General features: G+C 46.4%; 1 non-coding gene across 3 annotated transcripts in view; it reads left to right on the top strand.

Moving 5' to 3' along the window:
• LOC107971645 (uncharacterized) overlaps nucleotides 1–19,764 on the top strand; it is a 45,431-nt gene extending 25,667 nt beyond the window's left edge. For 2 of the 3 annotated variants that reach the window (XR_010149525.1, XR_001714554.3), the window contains 2 exons: nucleotides 12,364–12,486; nucleotides 16,512–19,764. This is a non-coding gene — a transcript (uncharacterized LOC107971645). Of the gene's footprint in view, nucleotides 1–11,534; nucleotides 11,620–12,363; nucleotides 12,487–16,511 lie in introns of all 3 variants that reach the window. The other variant, XR_008546247.2, reaches the window with a different exon arrangement.
• The last annotated feature ends 1,142 nt before the right edge of the window (nucleotides 19,765–20,906 follow it).

A 20,906-nucleotide genomic window follows, 5' to 3' on the forward strand; every position in this document is an offset into this window, starting at 1 on the left:
TAGAAGACACATCAGAGATTCCCAACAGCCATGGGGCCTGGATAGGGGATTGATGGCAAACAGGTGAGAGATAATGTCAGTGTTCTACACATCACTGTGCTGGTGGTCATATGGTTGTATATGGTTGACAAAACTCATTCAATTGCGCACTTACAGTTGGTGAATTTTTGTTGACTACAGAAAATACAATGTGGAGAGAGAACATGTTTGTGTGAAACAAACAACGCAAGATAGAGTCAGAGAGAATGCCCAAACCAGAGCCATAGACTGGGCACTATAGAAGATAAAAAATGGGACCTGGAGCCCCCAACTCTGTGTGAGATGATCCAAGAAAGGTGGGAGAAAGGAGACCAACGTGGGTGGGCATTGAGCACTTGGTAGGATTGGCAAAGGAGGAGGGGGAAGGGCAGGGGCTCAGCCTGTGGGCAGAACCCTGGGGAATGCCAACTTCTACAGGTCGGGCAGGGCAGCGGTTCCAGCCCTGGTGGTTTTGGTCAGCATCTTTACAGTAAGCCGTGGGGAAGTGTGGAGTTGCTCGAGTGTGGCAGTGCTTTTGGCCTTGAGCCCCACATGCAGGTCACTTTCATCAGAACAGGAAAACGAAACAGGCTCCCCTGAATGATTTATGGGAGGGCTTGTGTTTTGGGGATGTGATACTGCAATTTGTGTTATAGGACCACGACATCTGTTTCCAGGGAGGTGCGTTCTCTTACCATGAGCCTTTCCCACGAGGGATCTTTTGCCCCCTTAAGAGTTACCCATTTTATCTTAGTTGCATGTTAGCATAATGGGCCTTCTGGTGACAAGTGGCCTCACCAGGACCTGAGTGTGCATGGTGTGGGGCCAACTGGGAGGTGAGCAGGAGCTGTCTCGGTCCTACCCTGTCCCTCGGATGGTGTCTAGCCATGCAGTAAGCTGTAGGATTAGGGAGCATGCCATCTGTGAGATGGCGCAGGCAAACTCCCACTTAACAATTAAGTTTTAGCCATTTATTTGATTAAATTTCAGTTATGCTAACTATCCCCATGTGGATTAATGGCCCATGCTGGGGAGCTCTGCTGCCAGCAGATCTTGGCCCACAACCCCTTCTCACCAGGAGGTAAAGTTCCCTGGGGAGGCCTGAAGCCAGGGGTGTGCAATTGTAGAGTATCCTGGCTAGGGGAGCTTTGGCAAGCTTCTTGCTCAAGTCCTCACATCACAGAGGACAAAACTGAGGCTGGCTTCAGTCACCAGGAGCCAGTATGGAAGGGACCCACATAATGGCCACACAGCCTGTCAAGTGTTGAGTCACTTGACAGTTATTTGACTCATTCCTTTTTGTCTACAAGCAGTGGGGGCATGGCATGGTGCATGTAGATGGAAACACAATGTGTACCTGTGACGGACAAGCACCCCACCTCCTACCCCTTCTCAGAAGGGGAATTTGGGAGGAGGTTTGCCCCTGCCCACTTTCCGCTGTCAGACAGGTAGAGGAAGAAAGCCCCATGCGGAGTTTGATTGGGGAGGGAGGGTTAGTACTAGCTACACCTTATTATTATTATTATTATTTTTTTAACCCTACCTCTGTCTGCTTTTAAAAGGAATCATGAATCCTCAAATCTTAGGAAGATTTTTGTCTGGTATGACTCCTGGGAACTTTGGTCAAAGGGTGTCTGAGATTCCTGAGGCCCCACCCTGCCCAGTTTTAATATTCCTCACTAATCCCTTTTCACCCCGAGGCTTCGTCCACACGGTGCTCCCTGTCTCCTAGCATGTCTGGGTGAATCCTGCTGGCTCCCACCCCGCCAACCTCCTGCAACCCATGATCCCCATGAGTCCATTATGCAAGATTGTGTGTGTACCAGTGCCTTCCCCTACACTGTATGTGGGATCGAATATTCATTGTATAAGTAAAATTAAAATGTATTAACTTTCCTTCCAGATGCCCCCTGATAGCAAGTTTAATTACTCTGGACATAATTAAATGAGTTTAGGAGATTAGAAAATATAAGGGGGTAGTGAAGACTGTAGATTTATTGGGAAAAAAAGGAAAATTTAATTCTGAAGTCTGTTGTCATTTGGTGGCTAGAATGCTGGGGCCTGGGAGGGATGGGGGAGATAGTTTGGTAATGGTGGAATGAGGTCTTCAGGAGGCTTGAACCAGTTTGGATGCATCAGTCTCTTGGCCCACAAATGTAGAAATACAGCAGACTTATGCCTGGGCATCTTTCCTCTGATGCAGTGCGGTATTTTCCTGCAAGAGCCAGGAGCTTGGGGCAGGTGTAATAACTGAGGAAATGGATGCGCCAGCAGACAGCTGTGCTGTGAGCCTCACCCTTCCGTTCAAGGGAGCTTGCCCATCTTGCCATAGCCTTACCCTCTTGTGATAGGCTTTCCTGGGACCTGCAGCAAAGTCTGCAAATGTTGAGAGTGTCTTCAGTCACAGAACTGACTCCCCGGAGGGCTCGCTGCCTTGCTTTTCTCTGGTCCTTGTTCATCGCATACCTCCAGGCAACTTCAGCCTCACCTTTGCCCTAAGGTAAGGAGCAAGGGTTGTATGGTAGCTTCCAGGTGGAGCCAAGAGACCCTTAGTCTAGTTGGTTCATCATATGCTGTATTTCTGCACTAAAAAACCCAGACATACACATGCACACTCAGCTCACACATATACACTCACTACTGACACATACATATACACACTCACTTGCATGAACAGCCGCTCACATATGTTCACACTCTCACTCATAAACTCACATGCATGCACACATTCTCATATACACATGTATGTACACTTGCACATACACATTTGCTCATCCACACATACATACGCTTACTTGCACAAAGATACACTCATGCATACTCGCGTCCACACACTCAAATGCACACACACAGATATACACTCAACAGGGTGCTCCAAACTCAAAGGTGAGTGTTTTGGAGAAGTTATCCTCTTTTTGGTTAGTTTTCCTACAATTCCTTTTTTTCAGAATCTAGTTTTTCAGCTGGAGGAGGTGTCCTGCGTCTGAGTGAGAAAAGCTGTTGTGGTTTCTTAAATTTTTTAGCTGCACAGGCGGAAGGATATTCTTCCTTGTGGTTTAGAATTACATCTAGAAAGTTGCAAACAGATTTCCACAGCCTCCCTTAAGGTGCCTTCTTGTGCTGTTTTAAAAAGGAGGGCTCTAGAGAAGGCACTGATATATATATTTTTTAATAAAAGGAAAAATAAAATACAAGGACATGGAATGAATAAGGAGAGTGAAGGGAAAACAAGCCCGAGGAGATAAAGTGAAAATTCTCTTACATTTGAGACTTGGGTTGGAGGTGGGGGTTGGGGACTGCCAACTGCTATAGTGGTGTTTAGAAATAAAGAGTCTGTGTTATGTCTAGTGGTCCTAGTATTTTGTGTTACTCTGACCCCGGCATTGTATCATTTCAATGCATTCAGGGTGTGCAAACGTTCAGTCCTGGTTAGAGGAAGGTATTTTGTGTTCAGGCCAAATCTACATTTCAGATTTGAAATGGGGGAGCAGGGGCGAGAAAGGGCGGGGCTGGCAGGGGCGAAGGTCAGTGTTCGCAGTTCTGAGACCATGTTTAATATCACATGACACCTTTGTCAAACAGCACGTCCGTCCCCCCCCACCCCCCCCCACCGCAGGGGCTGTCTGGGTTTCTGTACCTTGGGGACTGTCCTCTGAGTTGCCTTCCCACCCAGACTCTCAGACTTGCTTTTCGTAAACCAGAAGAAATGAATGAAATTTGACCTAGTCCACATTTTTTTTTAATGTGGTGGCATGAGAAGCCCTGGAGGGTCATGTTCCCCCTCCTGTGCCTGGTCAGGCCTGTCTGCATCCCCCTCCTGGGGTCCTGTGGCTGTCTGAGGCCTTGGGGATTGACTGGAGGATGCGGGGAGGGGGAGTGGTGTGGTATTTCGTGCCTGTGTCCTTGAAGGTGAGCCTCGGGTCTGCAGCCCAGGGTCGGGTCATCTCCTGAAACCTCAAAGGTGATGAATTAAACCTGGGCGGTCAGATGCATTTGAAATAGCTTCAGAGATCAGTGATTACGGCTTCTGAGTTTCTGGGCTGTCTGTTGCCCTGTGGAGCGGGGCAGGAACAGGGGAATATGGGCTGACTGCCGACCTTTCATTTCTGCGGCCCAGAGTTCACCTCTGGCTTTGGTCACCAGAGCTTGATGATCTTCGCCTGAGCCCTGGTAGATATCTGTCCCTGTCACCATAGTCCTCGAAGAAGACCCACTGACCTGGAGGAGACCTTGGCCGGGAGGGTGCAGTGACACACCTCAAGGATGCTTTAGGAAAGGGGGCAAAACTGGTGGATACTGTAGTCACTTCCCTTCTGCATCCTTCAGACACTGATTATTTGAAGACCAGGGAGAGGAAGAATGAGCTCCCAGTGGAGAGCAGTTTCCCAGTCATTGCTTTAGACCTGCAGCATTGTTGAAATTTTACTTGAGATTTATGAAAAAAAAGAGATACATCCACGAATGAGCGCAAGTAGCAAAGGCAGGACTTAGATACACACAAACCTGAGTTCAGATCCTCAGTATCACTTGAAACTGTGCCTTCTCTGAGATCCTTCCTTCTTCATCTGGAAAATGGAGACAATACTAACTCAGCTGCGAGGTTATTGTGAACATGGCATGAGTTATTGCAGGCAGAGTGCCTGGCATGTAGTTGACTCTTAATATACATTAGTCATTATTTGGTAAGATTTATATCCAGCCCTTATTTCAAAGAGTTAGAGCAATTTAGACATAAATCTGTGGGGCAAAGACAGAGTTTTAAAATGTACATTTGGCAAAGGGAAAGGGAGCCCGCTCAGAAATGAGGCTTGAATTCCTCAATGAGCGAATACGTCTGACCAAAACACCTTTTCCCTAATTTTAGGAAGCTGCAGAATCCTTCACTCCTCCATGCATTATGGAATCCTTCCAGAAACCGAGCAGTACCCCCAGGACGAGCACGAATGCTCGACACCCTGTTTAGACCAGCTGCCGTTTTGGAAGATGTTCTTAAATAGATCAAGGTCAATTTTACCTGCTTAATGACCTGCTTGGACAAAGAAGCAAGGTGCCAGGAACAAGTTGGGGAGATCGGACAGTGGCATTGTGCAGAAAAGCCCCAGCCTGGGGGCTGATGACTCACACTAGCAGCCTTGGCCCTGCCCTGCCTGCCCTAAACCGGCTTCCAGGCTGCAGAGGTTGCTCTTTGAAATGAGACATAATCTTTGCAATATGCCTGGAACATCACAGATCACACACAGCACGTCATTAATTCCTATCTACATGAGTTTCTTAATTCACGTTTTCTCTACTCTTAAAAATTTGGGTCCCTTTCAGTGTGGGAGATGTCTGCTCATGCTACTTCACAAGTTCTAAAATCAAGCAAAAAGCAGGACAAAGTGGGCAGGGGGAGATACTGTCATATGGCAGAAAGAGCAAGAACTACATTCTACTTCTCATGTCACCAATTAGCCAACCATCAAATCTTGGGTAGTTCAGGCTCCTCCCTGGTGTCTCAGCTTTTAGGTCTGTAAAGTGGGGTAATGGTATCCACTCTTGCTATGACTTTGTTTTGAAATGCGTTGAGATAATGCATATGAAGGAGACAAAGTGTTCTGCATATTGTTTACCTCTTTAGCCTTTGAGTCCTCCTTGGAGAAGCTAAGCCAAACTTCACGTGGCCAGATAGCCTGGGTTGGGACATAGCGTATTTCACCAAATATGAGCAATCATCATCGAAGACCCTAACAGGGCAGTCTAGACTCACTCAACCCAGTGGCAGTCTAGAGGGCTGGACAAACTGCTGGACATGCCCAAGGGTTCAATGCTGCCCCAGACTTCAGTGTGAAATATAGCAAGATCTTCAGAGGTATCCCTGTGATGCTCAAAAGTCATGAAACTTGTTGGGACAGGTTGGTATAGAACGGGAGTTGGCAAACTGCAGCCCAGGGGCCAAATCCAGACCACCGCCTGTTTTTGTATATAATGTTTTATTGGAGCACAGCCATGCCTTTTCTTTTATGCATCTATGCTATCTAAGTCTATGGCTGCTTTCAATGGCAGAGTTGAGTAGTCATGACTGAGACTGGCCCTCAGAGCCAAAAGTATTTACTATCTGGCCCTTTACAGGAAAATTTTTCCCTGCCCATGGTAAAGAATATAGATTAAAATGTGCTGTCATGCAAACCTCCTAAGAATGTGTGGCTTCCCTAGTTTTTAAGCTTATTTTACTTATGAATTCCTATTTATATGTCAGAGGAGTTAGTACTGATTCTGGACTCAATAGTGAAACAAGTAAAGTATCATTTTATTTGTTTTTTTCCTTTTTTTTTTTTTTTGAGTTTCCTCTGTGCAAAAGACAGAAGAAAGTTGACCATCTATATGCCAGGCACTTTACTTATGCCATCACCTTTACTATTTATGATAACCCAATGATTTAAATGTTTTACACATGAAGAAATTGACCTTCAGAGAGGTTAAGTAACTCAGCCAAGATCACACAGCCAGTATGGGATGAAGCCAGGATTTCAATTCAAGCCTGTCTAATTCAAATGCCAAGTTCTTCCCACCAGAGGTTGCTGCCTCCATGCCCTTTGGCATGCTCTTTGAAAGCCCCTCAAATACCAACTCTAGAAGTTATTAGCCCTTGGAAACATGAACTAAAGCCAATGAATTACTTCTTGGGGCATTTTGTAGCCTCAGCTCCAATTGTGAAGTAAAAGGCTTGCTCACTTGCGGAAGGGATTTTAGGCATCAAATTGAGTGATGAGAAGGACGTTCTTGGGGCTCAGGGATGCTCAGCAGAGCAAGTTTCCCCTCCAGGTCTGACCTGTCCTTACTGGTCTTTGCTGTGTGGGAGCTTGGTGGTGGCCCTGCTTTTTGAAGGCAATGGGAGTGTCCTGGATTCTGGAAGCAGCTTGGACATAGGGAACACTATCTGTGCTGGCTGAGCTGAGCTTCTGGACTGAAGCCAGCCTGGGAGAAGAGGCATCTGATTCGTGATAAGGATGAGGGGCCAAGGGCAGCTGCAGCTGCCCTCAGCTTAATATATGGTCAATCTTCTGATGAAAAGGCTGAGGGTTAAAGGTCAGCTTTGAGTTGACTCTCAATATACCTGCCCTCCTCTTGCTCCCTAGGGAAGGGATTTTTTTCTGTAAGGTTAACTCAGGGTAAACACATTTTAGGGAGAAGCAGAAATGGTAAAGACGTTAAACATTTTTTTTTTTTTTTAAAGGAAGGAAGCTAGTGATTTATCTGTTACACTCTGGGTTGCAGATCTTGGTAGTACACATATCTAATTCTTTAAAGGTTTGAAGCTTCTCGGGTTATGAAGGGATGATAAATAATAAATAGTAATTAAATTACAGATGCACACACTGGACCCCTCTGAATTCCAGGAAGTTTGAAATTGGACTCACCCTTCATCATAATTAAGATTCCCCACTGAGGATGTTCTGGCTGGGCTGCGTGGAAGGGACTTCATGGAAGCTCCTCCACAGCCTTCTCGAGCTGTCATAGTTTGGCATACCCTGGTCTAGGAGAAGCAGAGGCAGAGAAAGAGAGCCTAGGGTGGGGCTGGGGCTGCATCTGCTGGGAGAGGAAGGGGAGAGGCTGTGGGGCAGATAGACATTTATGGGAGGAGTTTAGAGCTATTTGTTCTGGATCCTCTGGGTCCATATTTATCAGATCTCTGTCCCCTAACCTGAGAGAAATTTGGGGAATAAAGGATTGCTCATGCAATGAAATTGTGCAGTTCACTGGGTACTGGGGTGTTTACTGGGAAAGTTCAGAAGAGCCAGGGTTGGCTCTACTGGAACAATATGGGGGCCACGATGGGGGCTGAAAGGGCAGATTCTTCAGTCTCAGTTAGAAACCTTGAGTCACCCATTTACCCAAGGCTGAACCACCAGAGTAATGGTGATACTCAAGCCATGGCCCCAGGCACTATCCATGATAGCACATTGCAGCTCATGCTTCAGGTTACGGGTTTTGAACAAATCAGAAGCACTGGGCTAATAACTCCTGGAGAGGGGAGGCCAGAGAGATGTGAGGGTCAGTCTTCAAGGAAGCCTCCATGGACAGAGGACTCGAGAGCATCTGGAAGGGTGTGGGGGAGGAAGAGAGGGACAGAGTCCTGGGAAAGTCTGGGCCGAGGGATTGGTGTGTGGGGGCTGAGGTGGGCAGGGCTGAGCCTCTGCTGACCTCTGAGTTAAGGAAATCTCTCTCTCTCTCTCTCTCTCTCTCTCTCTCTCTCTCTCTCTCTCACACACACACACACACACACGCAGTCATACAAAAAAAAAAAATCCAACACTTTGTGGTCCTGTTTATTCTCAGACAGGGAGTGGACAGCCTTTCGGAGGTGTCCGACTGTGCCGTCCAGCCAGACTGACATCTGTGGGAGTTTAGGGTTTTAAATGTTTAGTCTGCGCAAGCCCCCCAGGCCCCAGCGGGCACCAGTCCTGATAGGCCGGACTTAGCCATTGACTCCCACCCCCTCCTGAGAAAGGGAATCATATGGGGTTTGTAAGAGGAAAGCTCAGCTCCCCCTGAAGTCCAAGGCGGAGGAGTGGTCCTGGGCTGTCATCAGAGTTGTAGAGAACCTCAGCCTGGGGACCTAGATGGGACTGTAGGTCAGAAGCTGCACCCTCCCCAACCTTCAGTCAGCTGTCATTTTCTCCTCTGCAGGGGAATGGCCAGGGCCCTACATCTGGCCTGGGCTTCTCTGTTCCCATAGGCCTTCATCCTTACTGCTGTCACTGCCCTGACACACAGGCTTGTAATTATTTGTCTGCATGTCTGTCTCCCCTGCTCCTCCCGCCCCAAGTAGCTCTGTTTCTTCAAAAATTTCTAAGTCTCCAGCTTCTAGCACGGTGCTTGGCACAGATCTTTTGTTTAGTTAAAGCTCTTGGAATTGGGCTGCTCTGAAGTCAGCTGAACATGCTTGTCAAAAGCCCCAGAGTCCCCTGGGCATGACGGAGTTTGGGGCACACTTAGGGAGAGGGCTCTGCAGACCTCTGAGCTCGCTGTCTGTAGAGTCCTGGGCCACAATCCCAGAGTAACCAGTAGGCAGGGGCTGCCCTTTGACATCATGTTCAGCTGTGGTTGTCGTCAGCCTGTTTGGTGATGGAAGAGGGACAGCTGGAATCCATGGGGACAAGGAGGGGAGTTGAGGGGAGCACTTCTGTGCTGGAGCATGTGCGGCGGTTGCTGCTTTTCTAACTAGAAGTTCTGCAGGGGCTGGGATGGGGCATGCCCTGGGAGTGATGTCAGATTGGGTCTAATAATCACCTACTTCTTGCCTGAGTAGCAGCAAGCAAACCACAGGTAAATAAGTCTGGTTTAAAAAATACATTATTCCTGAAAATTTGCTTCTTAACCGGTTTATGAAACACTTTGTCCCTCAGGGTTCCCAGGGACTAAAGGGTGTGAAGATGCATAAAGTAAAACAAACAAGTTCAGAATGCAAATTATTTACATTGATAAACATAATTTATCTTCTACAAATCAATTAGCAGGATACAAGTTGCAAAAAAAAAGAAAAAAGGAAAGACACAAACAGATATTTATTAAAATTGTGTCTAATGTATTTAGTGAGCTGCTGAATTTAGTGGTAAGCTCCAGGAAGAGTCCTCGTCCTCCTGGGGTCTCTCTTTGGCAGCTCCTGCAATTTAACCAGTTGTTCTCTGGCCATGGAAGCTTGAAGTTTGGAGATTCTGCATCTTTTCATGCCAAGGACAACTCAGGAGATAAGCCTGGCTTCACAGTTCTTCAGTCTATGTGGTTTGCTCTAATGTTTATCTATCTATCTATCTATCTATCTATCTATCTATCTATCTATCTATCTCTCTATCAATCATCTATCTATCATCTATCTATCTCTTATCTGTCTATTATCTATCAATTATCTATCTTATCTATCTATCTATTCATCCATCCTTCCATTTAACATTCCTAGAGAGCCTACTGTGTACATTGTACAGCACTGTGACATTGCTAAGGTGATTCCAAAGAAATGGGATATCCTTGCTCTGAGAAACTCACCATCTAATTCAGAGGTTCTTAACCTCTGCACTGTTGACATTTTGGGCAGGAGAATTCTTTGTTGTGGGGGTCTGTCCTGTGCATTATAGGATTTTTAGCAGCATTCCTGGCCTCTATCCACTAGATGCCAGTATCACCCCCTCCCCCCAGTTGTGACAACCAAAAATGTCTCTAGACATTGCCAAATGTCCTTGGGAGTGGAGGGTGAAATTGCCTCTGGTTGAGAACCGCTGGTCTAATTGGAGACAGACACAAAGTAACCTACGTGCTTTAATGGATGCATGCTCAAAGGATTATGGGACTAAGGGCGGGGAGCAAGGGTATGCTTGAGCTGCATCTTGAACAGTGTGTGGAAGTTTGCCAGGCACAGCAGAGGGGTAAGGGCATTTTATTCTGAAGGAACAGTGTGCATGGGTGCGAAGGCATTAAAGAGCATGGTGGGCACGGGCAGAGGGAGCTGGATGTGGCTGGTGTGTAGGCTGAATGAGGATAGGAGGAGGAGGAGATAGGACAAGGAACCAATAAAACAGGCCAGGAACAGAATGAACAGGACTCTGACGCATTTGGACTTCATCCTTTTTCTGACATTGGAACCAATAAAGATCTTCACACTTAGTTAAGCCTGGAGTGGGGTGGGGTGGGGTGGGCTGCTAAGACACCACTCATGCACTAACTAGGCACTCAAATAGAATAAAAGGGAGGTAAGTGACTTCTACCTGGCCTTCCTCTTCTTTGACCATCTTCCCAAACTTTTTTTTTTTTTTTTTTTTTAAGATGGAGTCTTTCTCTGTTGCCCAGGCTCGAGTGCACAGGACAGACCCCTGCAACAAAGGAATTCTGCTGCCCAAAATATCAATAGTGCAATCTCCGCTCACTGCAACCTCTGCCTCCTGGGTTCAAGTGATTCTCCTGCCTCAACCTCCCCAGTAGCTGGGATTACAGGCACCTGAGACGTCACCATCTCAAATATGGTTGTTCAGCCTCAAAGCTGAGCAAACACAGTCTTTAGTGCTGGCAACAGTCTTTAGTGCCTGGCTAATTTTTGTGTTTTTAGTAGAGACGGGGTTTCACCATGTTGGCCTGGCTGGTCTCGAACTCTGACCTCAAGTGATCTGCCTGCTTTGGCCTCCCAAAGCACTAGGATTACATGCGTGAGCCAACATGCCTGGCCCCCAACCTTAATTAGAAAGTAGAAGTAAAGTGAAATGCACGTAGTTTCTACCTTATTTGTCATGTGTAAACCAAGGTTTTTCCTGGGAGCAGAGGAGTGCATGAATTCAGAGTTACTGTGGAAGAGGTGGCCATCTCCTTTCCGTACTATATAGTTGTCACTGGGGAGGAGCTGCCCAGCCAGGGACTCCATTTCTTCATCCCTTTCTTACATCTGAGCAGAGACACAACAATTCCTCACCAGGGGAATGTGAGTGAAAGTGCAGTGTACCTCTTCCAGGCCAACACTCTTCTATATCCTTTTCGTCTTTCACCAACCTTAGGGAGTGAAACTTCCGTGCATGGCAGAGCCTCATGACAGAAGGAGGCTGGCTCCTTGAAAGACCGGGTGGAGAGAGCTGCTCACAGGTTGGAGCACTGCCCAAGATGTTACACGAGCAAGAAATAAACTTCCGTGGTGTTTAGTCACTGCATTTGGGTCTATTTGTTACTGCACCTTAGCCTGTGCTAACAATTATAGAGTCTGCCTTTGCTAACTCAGACCTAAAAGGTCAGATGTCTATTTTGTTGCCAACACTAAAGACTGTGCTTGCTCAGCTTTGAGGCTGAACAACCATATTTGAGATGGTGATGTCTCAAGTGATGTGTGTATATGTGGAGCAGGGGGAGTGTGAGGTGCTGGCTTGATCCGCATTCCCGTAGCTTGCAGTAAGATTCCCAGATGGCAGCTGCCCTCTTCACTTTTACCCTTCCTTTCCACTCACCACCCATCACTTCCCCCACTGTTCCCTTCATCCCCCTGTGTCCCATTGATGAGGAATCCTCCCCATGAAAAGCTGGAGGAGCTCTGCCTTGGGGTTTCTGCTAAGTCACCAGGTTGAGAACTTGCTGGAACTCCTTGGACAGTACGAATGCCCATTGCTTCTCTTTTGGTGGTCTGGGGCTTAACACTCCAGGCTATCACTGCATCATCTGGTCCAATTGACTGCATCTAAATAGTAGAATTCTTTCTGTGCTCCTGAAAACAAGAGGGCTGCTTGGTGTGTGTGTGTGTGTGTGTGTGTGTATGCGTGCACACGTGTGCATGCTGTAGGCCTGATATTAGATACAGACAAGTAAAATGTTATGCTTTTTTTTTTTTTTTTTTTTTAGATAGAGTTTCACTCTTGTCTCCCAGGCTGGAGTGCAATGGCGTAATCTTGGCTCACTGCAACCTCCACCTGCTGGGTTCAAATGATTCTCCTGCCTCAGCCTCCGAAGTAGCTGGAATTACAGGTACGCGCCACAACGTCTGACTAATTTTTGTATTTTTAGTAGAGATGGGGTTTCACCATGTCAGCCAGGCTGGTCTCGAACTCCTGACCTCAAGTGATCCGCCAGCCTCAGCCTCCCAAAGTGTTGGAATTACAGGCGTGAGCCACTGCATCCGGCCAATGTTATGCATTTAAGTGTGGGGAGCAGAAGACTGGATATGCAAGAGCATACATCTGGATACCTTTTACCTCTTGGCTTGTGGGGAAAATGACCTGCAGGATTTTACATGGAGCTTCCTGTGTGCATGCTGGTGACTGTTGGCAACAAGGTGTCAGGAACAAAGACATTGCTTTCCAAACTCCTTTTCCCAAATGATCCTTTCTTACCCAGTCTGCCTTACCTGCTTGTGTACTGTTCAACAGAGGAGGGGGAACAGGGAAAAGCAGGGGCAGTTGTGAAAAATAGAAGGGAAACTTGAGTGTGCCTTTTTCTTCTCCTTCTCTTTCTCCACCCTCAGTCATCATTAACAGAAAAATATTTTTAAAAGATCCCTTGATGGCATCCCCAAATGTTAAGTCTGACATTTTCTTAGCTGATGGCCTCCTTTGTGAAGGTACTTTGTGTCCGCCCAGCATGCCTGCTGGATCCCTGGTTTGCCGCAGTTGCTAAGGTAAATACTCTTTCCATTAAGCACCACAGCCCAAGAGTGGCCTAAAGCTCAAATAAATGACCAAGAAGCAACTTAAACATTCCCTGGGGCGATTTTAACCTATGCAATGGCTTTTTGAAAAAATTGCCTATTTTTTCATGTTTTGACCGTGGGGGGTGTCTCTTATTCCCTTCTTTTTTATTTTCCTTTCAGCTGAGTACACCTTCTCTTTCATTTATTCATGCACTGCATGAAGGATGGAAGCAGGATGAATAAATCACAGAGCATTGCCCCTCTCCCCGCTCAGGGTCTGTGAAGAGAGCTGGAGCAGAATACAGTCCAGGCATTATGTCAACTTTGAGGGGACCTGGGGCAGGTGGCCGATTCTCACAGAGACCCCACTTCCCTTTCCTGTGAAAAATACCACAGCCCAACAGCCACTGGAGAACAGTGTTCTTCTGGAAGCTTCCTCTGGGCAGGAGGAGTCGAAGATCCTGGTCCTCAGGGACACTTGAGACGGGTGTGCCCAAAGCTGTGCAGGATGGTTTGGTTTGTTTTGTTTTTCTTTGCCTCAGGAAGAATGTGTTCACAGACCTCAGGACAAATCGTTTAAAAAAGTGTCCTGACAGTTGTCATGCTTCATCACTTGATTTAGAGGCAATAGGACAGCCTTATTTTCTTCTAATCTCTGGTGGTTGAGGAGTCTGGCTGGCCTGGCAGAAGGCGGAGATTGGCTGAGGGAGTCATGAGCGAGCAGGGGCCTCTGGTGCCTAAAGCGCCCCTCAGGAAGAGCGGGTCTCACTGGAAGGCCACACACATCTCCTTCCTGGTTACCCAGTGTGGGGATGTGCTACTTTGCTGAGTGTGTTTTGTCTACATTCATGGCGCTCCAGCACTGTGTCTGTGTTTCTCACATTCTCTTTCGTGTCTGCCAGAGCAACATTCTCAGCAAACCATCTGAATGCAACTCCTGTGATCACAAAAGTCAATCATTGATGGAAATGAAGACCACGACCCTGATTCCTCAGATCGGCCCTTTTCAAACCATGTTTCTCAGAGCTCCAGGAACAACAGGAGTTCTAGGGAGAGTTTTTTTTTTTTTTTTTTTTTTGAGGCAGAGTCTTGTTGTGTCACTCAGTCTGGAGTACAGTGGCTCAGTCTTGGCTCATACTGCAACCTCTGCCTCCCGGGTTCAAGCAATTCTTATGCCTCAGCCTCCTGAGTAGCTGGGACTATAGGTGCACACCACCACGCCCAGCTATTTTTTTTGTATTTTAGTAGAGATGGGGTTTCACCATATTGCCCAGGGTGGTCTCGAACTCCTGAGCTCAGGCAATCTGCCTGTCTTGGCCTCCCATAGTGTTAGGATTACAGGCGTGAGCCACTGCGCCCAGCCCCAGGAGAGATCTTTTTAAAAACATGAATAGATCACGTTAGTTTGCTCATTGCACTTGGACAAAGCTGTACCCTGAGAGCGTGGCCTGCCAGGCCTGGTGACAGCGTCTCTTGGTCTTTGCCTGTGGTGGTCTCTCGACCCTTCAGTCTTCTCCATGGTGCCTGCCTCAAAAGCTCTTCCTCCACTGTTCACCTGTTTAACTCCATGTGTCCTTCAGGTTCCAGCTTGAATGTCTGCCCTCAGAAAGGCCTTCCTTGACCCCCCAGATGAAGTCAGTTTCCCCTAAAGTGCACGAGGCCCACATGAAATTACTTAGTTATTTGGTTAATGTGTCTTCCCCACTAAACTATAAGAGCCACAGGAGAAGGGGTGAGTCTGTTTCATTTTCAGATGTAGCTCTAGCCTATGGTCTATAGTAGGTGTTCAACAAACATGTATTTAATGAAAGAAGGAATGAGAGCATGGCACTGCCTCTCTATGCTGAAATGGTGTCTGGACTACTTGTTTTTTCTTTCCCATTCATCAGATGATCAGTCAGCTGTTTAACAGAGCAGATTAAAGTAATTTCGAGAGCACACTTTTGTTTTTGTTTTTGTTTTTGTTTTTTTTTGAGACGGAGTTTGGCTCTTGTTGCCCATGCTGGAGTGCAATGGCACAATCTCGGCCCACTGCAACCTCCGCCTCCCGGGTTCAAGCGATTCTCCTGCCTCAGCCTCCCGAGTAGCTGGGATTACAGGCACGAACCACCACACCCGGCTAATTTTGTATTTTTAGTAGAGATGAGATTTCTCCATGTTAGTCAGGCTGGTCTTGAGCTCCGGACCTCAGGTGATCCGCCCACCTCAGCCTCCCAAAGTGCTGGGATTACAGGCGTGAGCCACTGCGCCAGGCGAGAGCACACTTTTTAAAAGGGAGGGAAGATTGGGCCTTTGAAAGCATCTTGTTTAGGCCCTCAAAGAATATAGACTTTATTTATTTATTCAAGATGGAGACTTGCTGCAACCTCTGCCTCCTGGGTTCAAGCAAATTCTCTGCCTCAGCCTCCTGAGTAGCTGGGATTGCAGGTGCCCGCCACTATGCCCAGCTAATATTTGTGTTTTTAGTAGAGACTGGGTTTCACCATCTTGGCCAGGCTAGTCTTGAACCCCTGACCTCATGATCCACCCACCTCGGCCTCCCAAAGTGCTGGGATTACAGGTGTGAGACGCTGCGCCCGGCCTAAGAAAGTAGTCTTTATTTCCCTTCCTGATATGGGAAATCTGAGCTCCTGATATGTGTGTACCGGGTCTGGATCCTGGATTCTTAGGAGTGACCCGGATGTTCTGGAGGCTGTCCAGGGCCTGGGAGCAGAGGCCTCACTGCCCGTTGCTGAGGCCTGACCTCTTTGTTCAAGCAACCCCTTTGCCAAACCACCTCAGGCTACAGCACCAGGCTCCGAGAAATCCTTGGATCAAGATATTAAGAGAATAGTTCTGATACCTACCTCCCTTTCCTTTGGAAAAAGCCCAACTTTATGGCCCTTTTAGGAAATATGGGAGGGGAAGGCCCATAATGTAACTCGGGCAGGAGTAGGGGGTGGGGGCGAGATGGAGGAGAATTCTTAGGGTTTTGGTTCTTGACTCTAAGTCAGTCTGTTTTTGTACTTGCGTCTTTTAAGCTTTTCCACATGTGCCCCAAGGGCCCATCGGTGAGTGTGTTTTATAAACTGGAAAAATGAATAAAAATAAGACCCAGAAGGGAAACACCAGAAGGAGTGTGAAGGGAAAAGTGTTAGTTCCTCTGTACCTCCCAGCTAGGCCTGACCTGCATTTGTGGGGGTCCCAGGGTCAGGCTTATTTGGCTTTATGGGTAAAATGTGGAGTCTTTGCTCAGAGAAAGCCTGATCAGTTTTTGTACTTGGCCTGCTCCACTCAGCATTAATTAACTTCAGGAAAGTAAAAGGTGATTCTTTTTTATTTGGCTATCTGGCTCCACAAACCTTGCTGGCTTCCTGTCCCATAGGTGCCGGATTGATGGAACCTCAAATGTGTAAAGTCTTGCACAGGAAACTCCCCAGCATGGCCATTCAGAGGCTCTCAACTCCTGCTGGACCCAAACACAAGAAACCAGGAGGCCCAGACCCCGTCTCTCATTTTGCACGTCAGAAAACGGTACCTGGAAAGAGAACTCCATTTTCTTTTCTTAACGTTCTTTAGCTAAAACAAGAGTGTAGGGAAGGGGCTACTTGGAAAAGAGATTCTCTAAATTGCCTGAAAAATCGATCACAACCCAAGAACCAAGTATTTTGAAACACAGCATATTTAGGAAGTTTGAGGAAGCTTTAAAATATCTCCAGAAGGTTTGTGTTTAGCCCAGCACGATGTCTGTCTTGTGACCCAAAGGTTTATCTTCTGAACCTTACTTGAGCAACTTCATTAATAAAAACATTTTTGAGAATGCACATCTAACACGTATATACTTATTATAACTTTTGTACATATACTTTTGAACTAATATGTTCTGTTTTTTTAAAGAGATACATATTAAATATGTATTTTTACATATTAACATTAAACAAATACATTAACATTAAACAATGTATTAACATTAAACAAATACATATTAAATATGTATTTTTAAAAACACATATCTAAACACAAATTTAAAAATTGATACGGATGAAATAAATATTTAAAAATAGGGCCGGGCGCGGTGGCTCATGCCTGTGATCCCAGCACTTTGGGAGGCCGAGGCGGGTGGATCACCTGAGGTCAGAATTTCAAGACCAGCCTGGTCAACATGGTGAAACCTCATCTCTACTAAATATACAAAAAATTAGCTGGGTATGGTGGCAGACACCTGTAATCCGAGGTACTCGGGAGGCTGAGGCAGGAGAATCGCTTGAACCCAGGAGGCAGAGGTTGCAGGGAGCCGAGATCGCGCCATTGCAGTCCAGCCTGGGCAACAAGAGCAAAACTTTGTCTCAAAAAAAAAAAAAAAAAAAAAAAAAAAAAAGATTTTGTCTATTAACTATCTGAAACCCTTTTTGTTCTCATTAAAATATATTATTATTAATCAAATTTCTAGTGAGAGCAATGGGATTGGATAGGCATGATTATTTTTAAAAATCTTGGTATAATACTTTGTGGCACAGTGAGTCAAAAGCCTGGCTCTGATTTTCAATACTTGGGCGATTATAGCTGAGAAAGATATATGAGACATATAAATCTGAATGGAAGAAGGGAACTGGACTCTCATTTCTGATTCCTGGCCACTGTGAAGGCACAGGTTTTCATCTGTCACTATGTGCTAAAAGCAAACCAGCAAGTGAGGGTGTCACTGTCATCTGCTCCTTGTCGTGAGATTCCCACCTTTCCCTCAAGACATCTCAGATATCATATGTAACCTTGACCCTGTGTCCCACAGCAGCAGCGGTCATTGAGTGTAAAGCCTTTTCCTTGAGGATTGTGGTAGACAGAATGCCCCCCAAAGGTGACTATGCTTGAATCCCTGGAAACTGAACGTGTCACCTTCTATGGCAAAAGGGACTTTGCAGATGCGATTAAGGTTAAAGACCTTAAATTAGAGGGAGTACCCTGGACTATCCAGGTGTCTAATCTAATCCCATGAGACTTCAAATGCAGAGAGCTTTCTCTGGCTGGAGTCAAAGAGATGTGACAAAAGAGGTCGTCGGAGAGATTGGAAGTGTGAGAAAGACCCGACCTACTGTTTCTGGGGAGCCCACCTGGAAAGCACGAGAAGGGACACAGGCAACCTTTGGGAACAAAGACTGCCAGCCACAAGGAAAAGACAACAGTCCTCTAGCCACAAGAAACCAAATTCAGCCAGCAACCTGGACAAGCTAGAAGAGCATTCTTCCCCAGAAGCTTTAGGAGGAAGTGAGGCCTTGCAGATACCCTGATTTTGGCTTTTGAGACACTAAACAGAGGATCCAACTGAGTTCAACTGGCCCAGAAACTGAGATATGTTTGGACTGTTTTAAGCTGCTACGTTTGTGGTAATTTATTTTGGTGGCAACTGAAAATGAATGTAATTGTATATTAGAAAAATTGAAGGTAGAAGCTCTAATACTTTCTCCCCACACCCCAGTGGTTCATCATGTGCAGCACTCAGGGTGTGGAAATTCCATTTTGAAGACACCGTCTTCCAGGATTCTAACCCCCACCTGGGAAAGGTCCTGGAGAGAACTTCTAGCATGTTCTGAGCCATTCACATTTAACCCAGAGAGAGAAGGTGTCCTGCCCAAACGCAAAGCAGCATGGCGGTAGTTCTGGACATAACCTTAACAATTGCCAGGAACTCTCTGGATGTCCATCCATCAGCCCTATCTAGTCTTTTTGTCTGCATGGCATTGTGGGGGATGTGGCGATGAGGGCCAGGATCGCAGAAGTCAGAGTACCCGTGGCTGGAGCTTCCATTTTAAATGACGTGTTCTTGCTTATGGCTTGATGGTGTCCTTTCAGATTTTGCATCTGGCTGTACTCCAGATGTTTATATAGAAACTTCACAGTAGACATGATGGTGGCGCAGGTCTGCAGGAAGGATCCTTTCCTACTTACAGATGACCCAATGTGGCCGATCCCTTCAATATTTACAACAGCTGGGTGAGTAGAGGCATGATCAACTCCATTTACCCGTCAAATAAATGAAATTTCAGAGCGGTTACACAATCTGCTTGAGGTAACAAGGCCAGCAAGCCACAGAGCCAACATACCCCTGGTGCCTGGCTCCACAGGAGTCTGGGAAGAGGGAGAGGAAGATGGGGACAGGATGTATCACCAGGATGCTAGGGGAAGAGAGAATATTGACGTGTGGGGCAGCCTGCATCCCCAAATCAGGAGCACTGGGTGCTGCTGTGTTACCGTGAGTGTAGGAGCATGCCGTTCTGGGCCTCACTCTGCCCAAATATGTCTTGCTCATTTTCACCGCCATATGTCTGCTCGTCCCGGTCTGTTTGAGGTTGCTTCCTGTTCCCTCTCTGCCTCTAAGTCCTTCAAAAAGCCAACTGGAAGTGCCTCTTCCAGGCTTTCCTTAGCCTTTCTTTATTCCCTTGAACTTCTATTATGTTAATTGTTCAAAAGATTAGTTCTGACACTTACCCTATGCTGCTTTGTATTACTATTGGAAAACAACAGTAGCTCTCTCAACCCATTGGGTGGATGGTACATGCCATGCTTTATACATTCCCGTGGCCCTGCTGTACCTGGCACACACAAAAGGGGATTAATAAATACGCATATGTTGAATGAAAGAATGGAGAGATGCTGTTGATTTTCTTTGTTCTTCTTTCTTTTTCTCTGATTTCATGTCAAACATAGTTTTCTCCCTTAATAACAATAATTGTCTTATGTGTACAGTGGGAAATGTGAGCCTCCACAGCCTTAGCTGAATGACTAATAGTATATCCACTTCTGCCTGAGCCACAAATGTTAAATTGGTTTAAAGGTACGGCATAAAAAAGGCCAAGCTGTATCAGGCTTGGCTCAGCCTTGGAAGAGCCACAACACCAACATACCATTTTCATGGTGTATGTGATTTCGGGCTCTGCTCCCAAGCTTCCACCACACGGGACCAGCTGAGTTAACATACCCAGTGGGTAGCCCTGGCCATCCTAGGCTGGCCTTTCCTGGGCTCCCACTGACCAGCAAGTCAAGCCCCATGCCCCCTGCCCGGCATTCAATGCCTGCGAAAAGAACTTTGCAAATGTTCCAGCCTACTTGGTCTCCTGGATTTCCTTGCACATGGCATGTTCATTTCCACCTCGGAGCCCACTTAGGTCAGTGCCTTCATCAGAAGCATTTGTTTTCCATCCATCCCTCCCAACTTCAAGCCCCATGTTGCTTTTTTAAAAAGCCATTCTTGGAGATTTTCATCTAACTGAGTTTTTCTCTCCCTGATCACTCACAGGTCCCACTGTTTGTACCACAGATTTTTTTCCATGATGGTCTTTTTTAATTTTTAATTTTTATTATTTATTTAGTTGTTAAATTTTACTTTAATTTCTGGGATACATGTGCAGAACGTGCAGGTTTTTTACATAGGTATACACGTACCATGGTGGTTTGCTGTACGTACCAACCTGTTATCTAGTTTTTAAGCCCCACATGCATTAGGTATTTGTCCTAATGCTCTCCCTCCCTTTGCCCCTGCCCCCTGCCCCCCTGTCTTTATGAATTAAGTGAAAAAGTGTGTATTAAGCACTTATATGTGCTCATTCCTCTGTCCGGTGCTTGAGGGGGCTCCAGAGGAACAGGAGCTGCCAGTGATTGATACACAAGGTGCTGGGTATGAGCCCTTTCCTTCCTGGCTTTATGTGATCAGCAAACATTCCTGTGACCATGGAATTCTACTAGGAAGAGCAATCCTACAGCAGCTTTGGTGCACATGCACAAGGAG

This window comes from Pan troglodytes, chromosome 12 (assembly GCF_028858775.2).
Source record: "Pan troglodytes isolate AG18354 chromosome 12, NHGRI_mPanTro3-v2.0_pri, whole genome shotgun sequence".
Classification (NCBI taxonomy): domain Eukaryota; kingdom Metazoa; phylum Chordata; class Mammalia; order Primates; family Hominidae; genus Pan; species Pan troglodytes.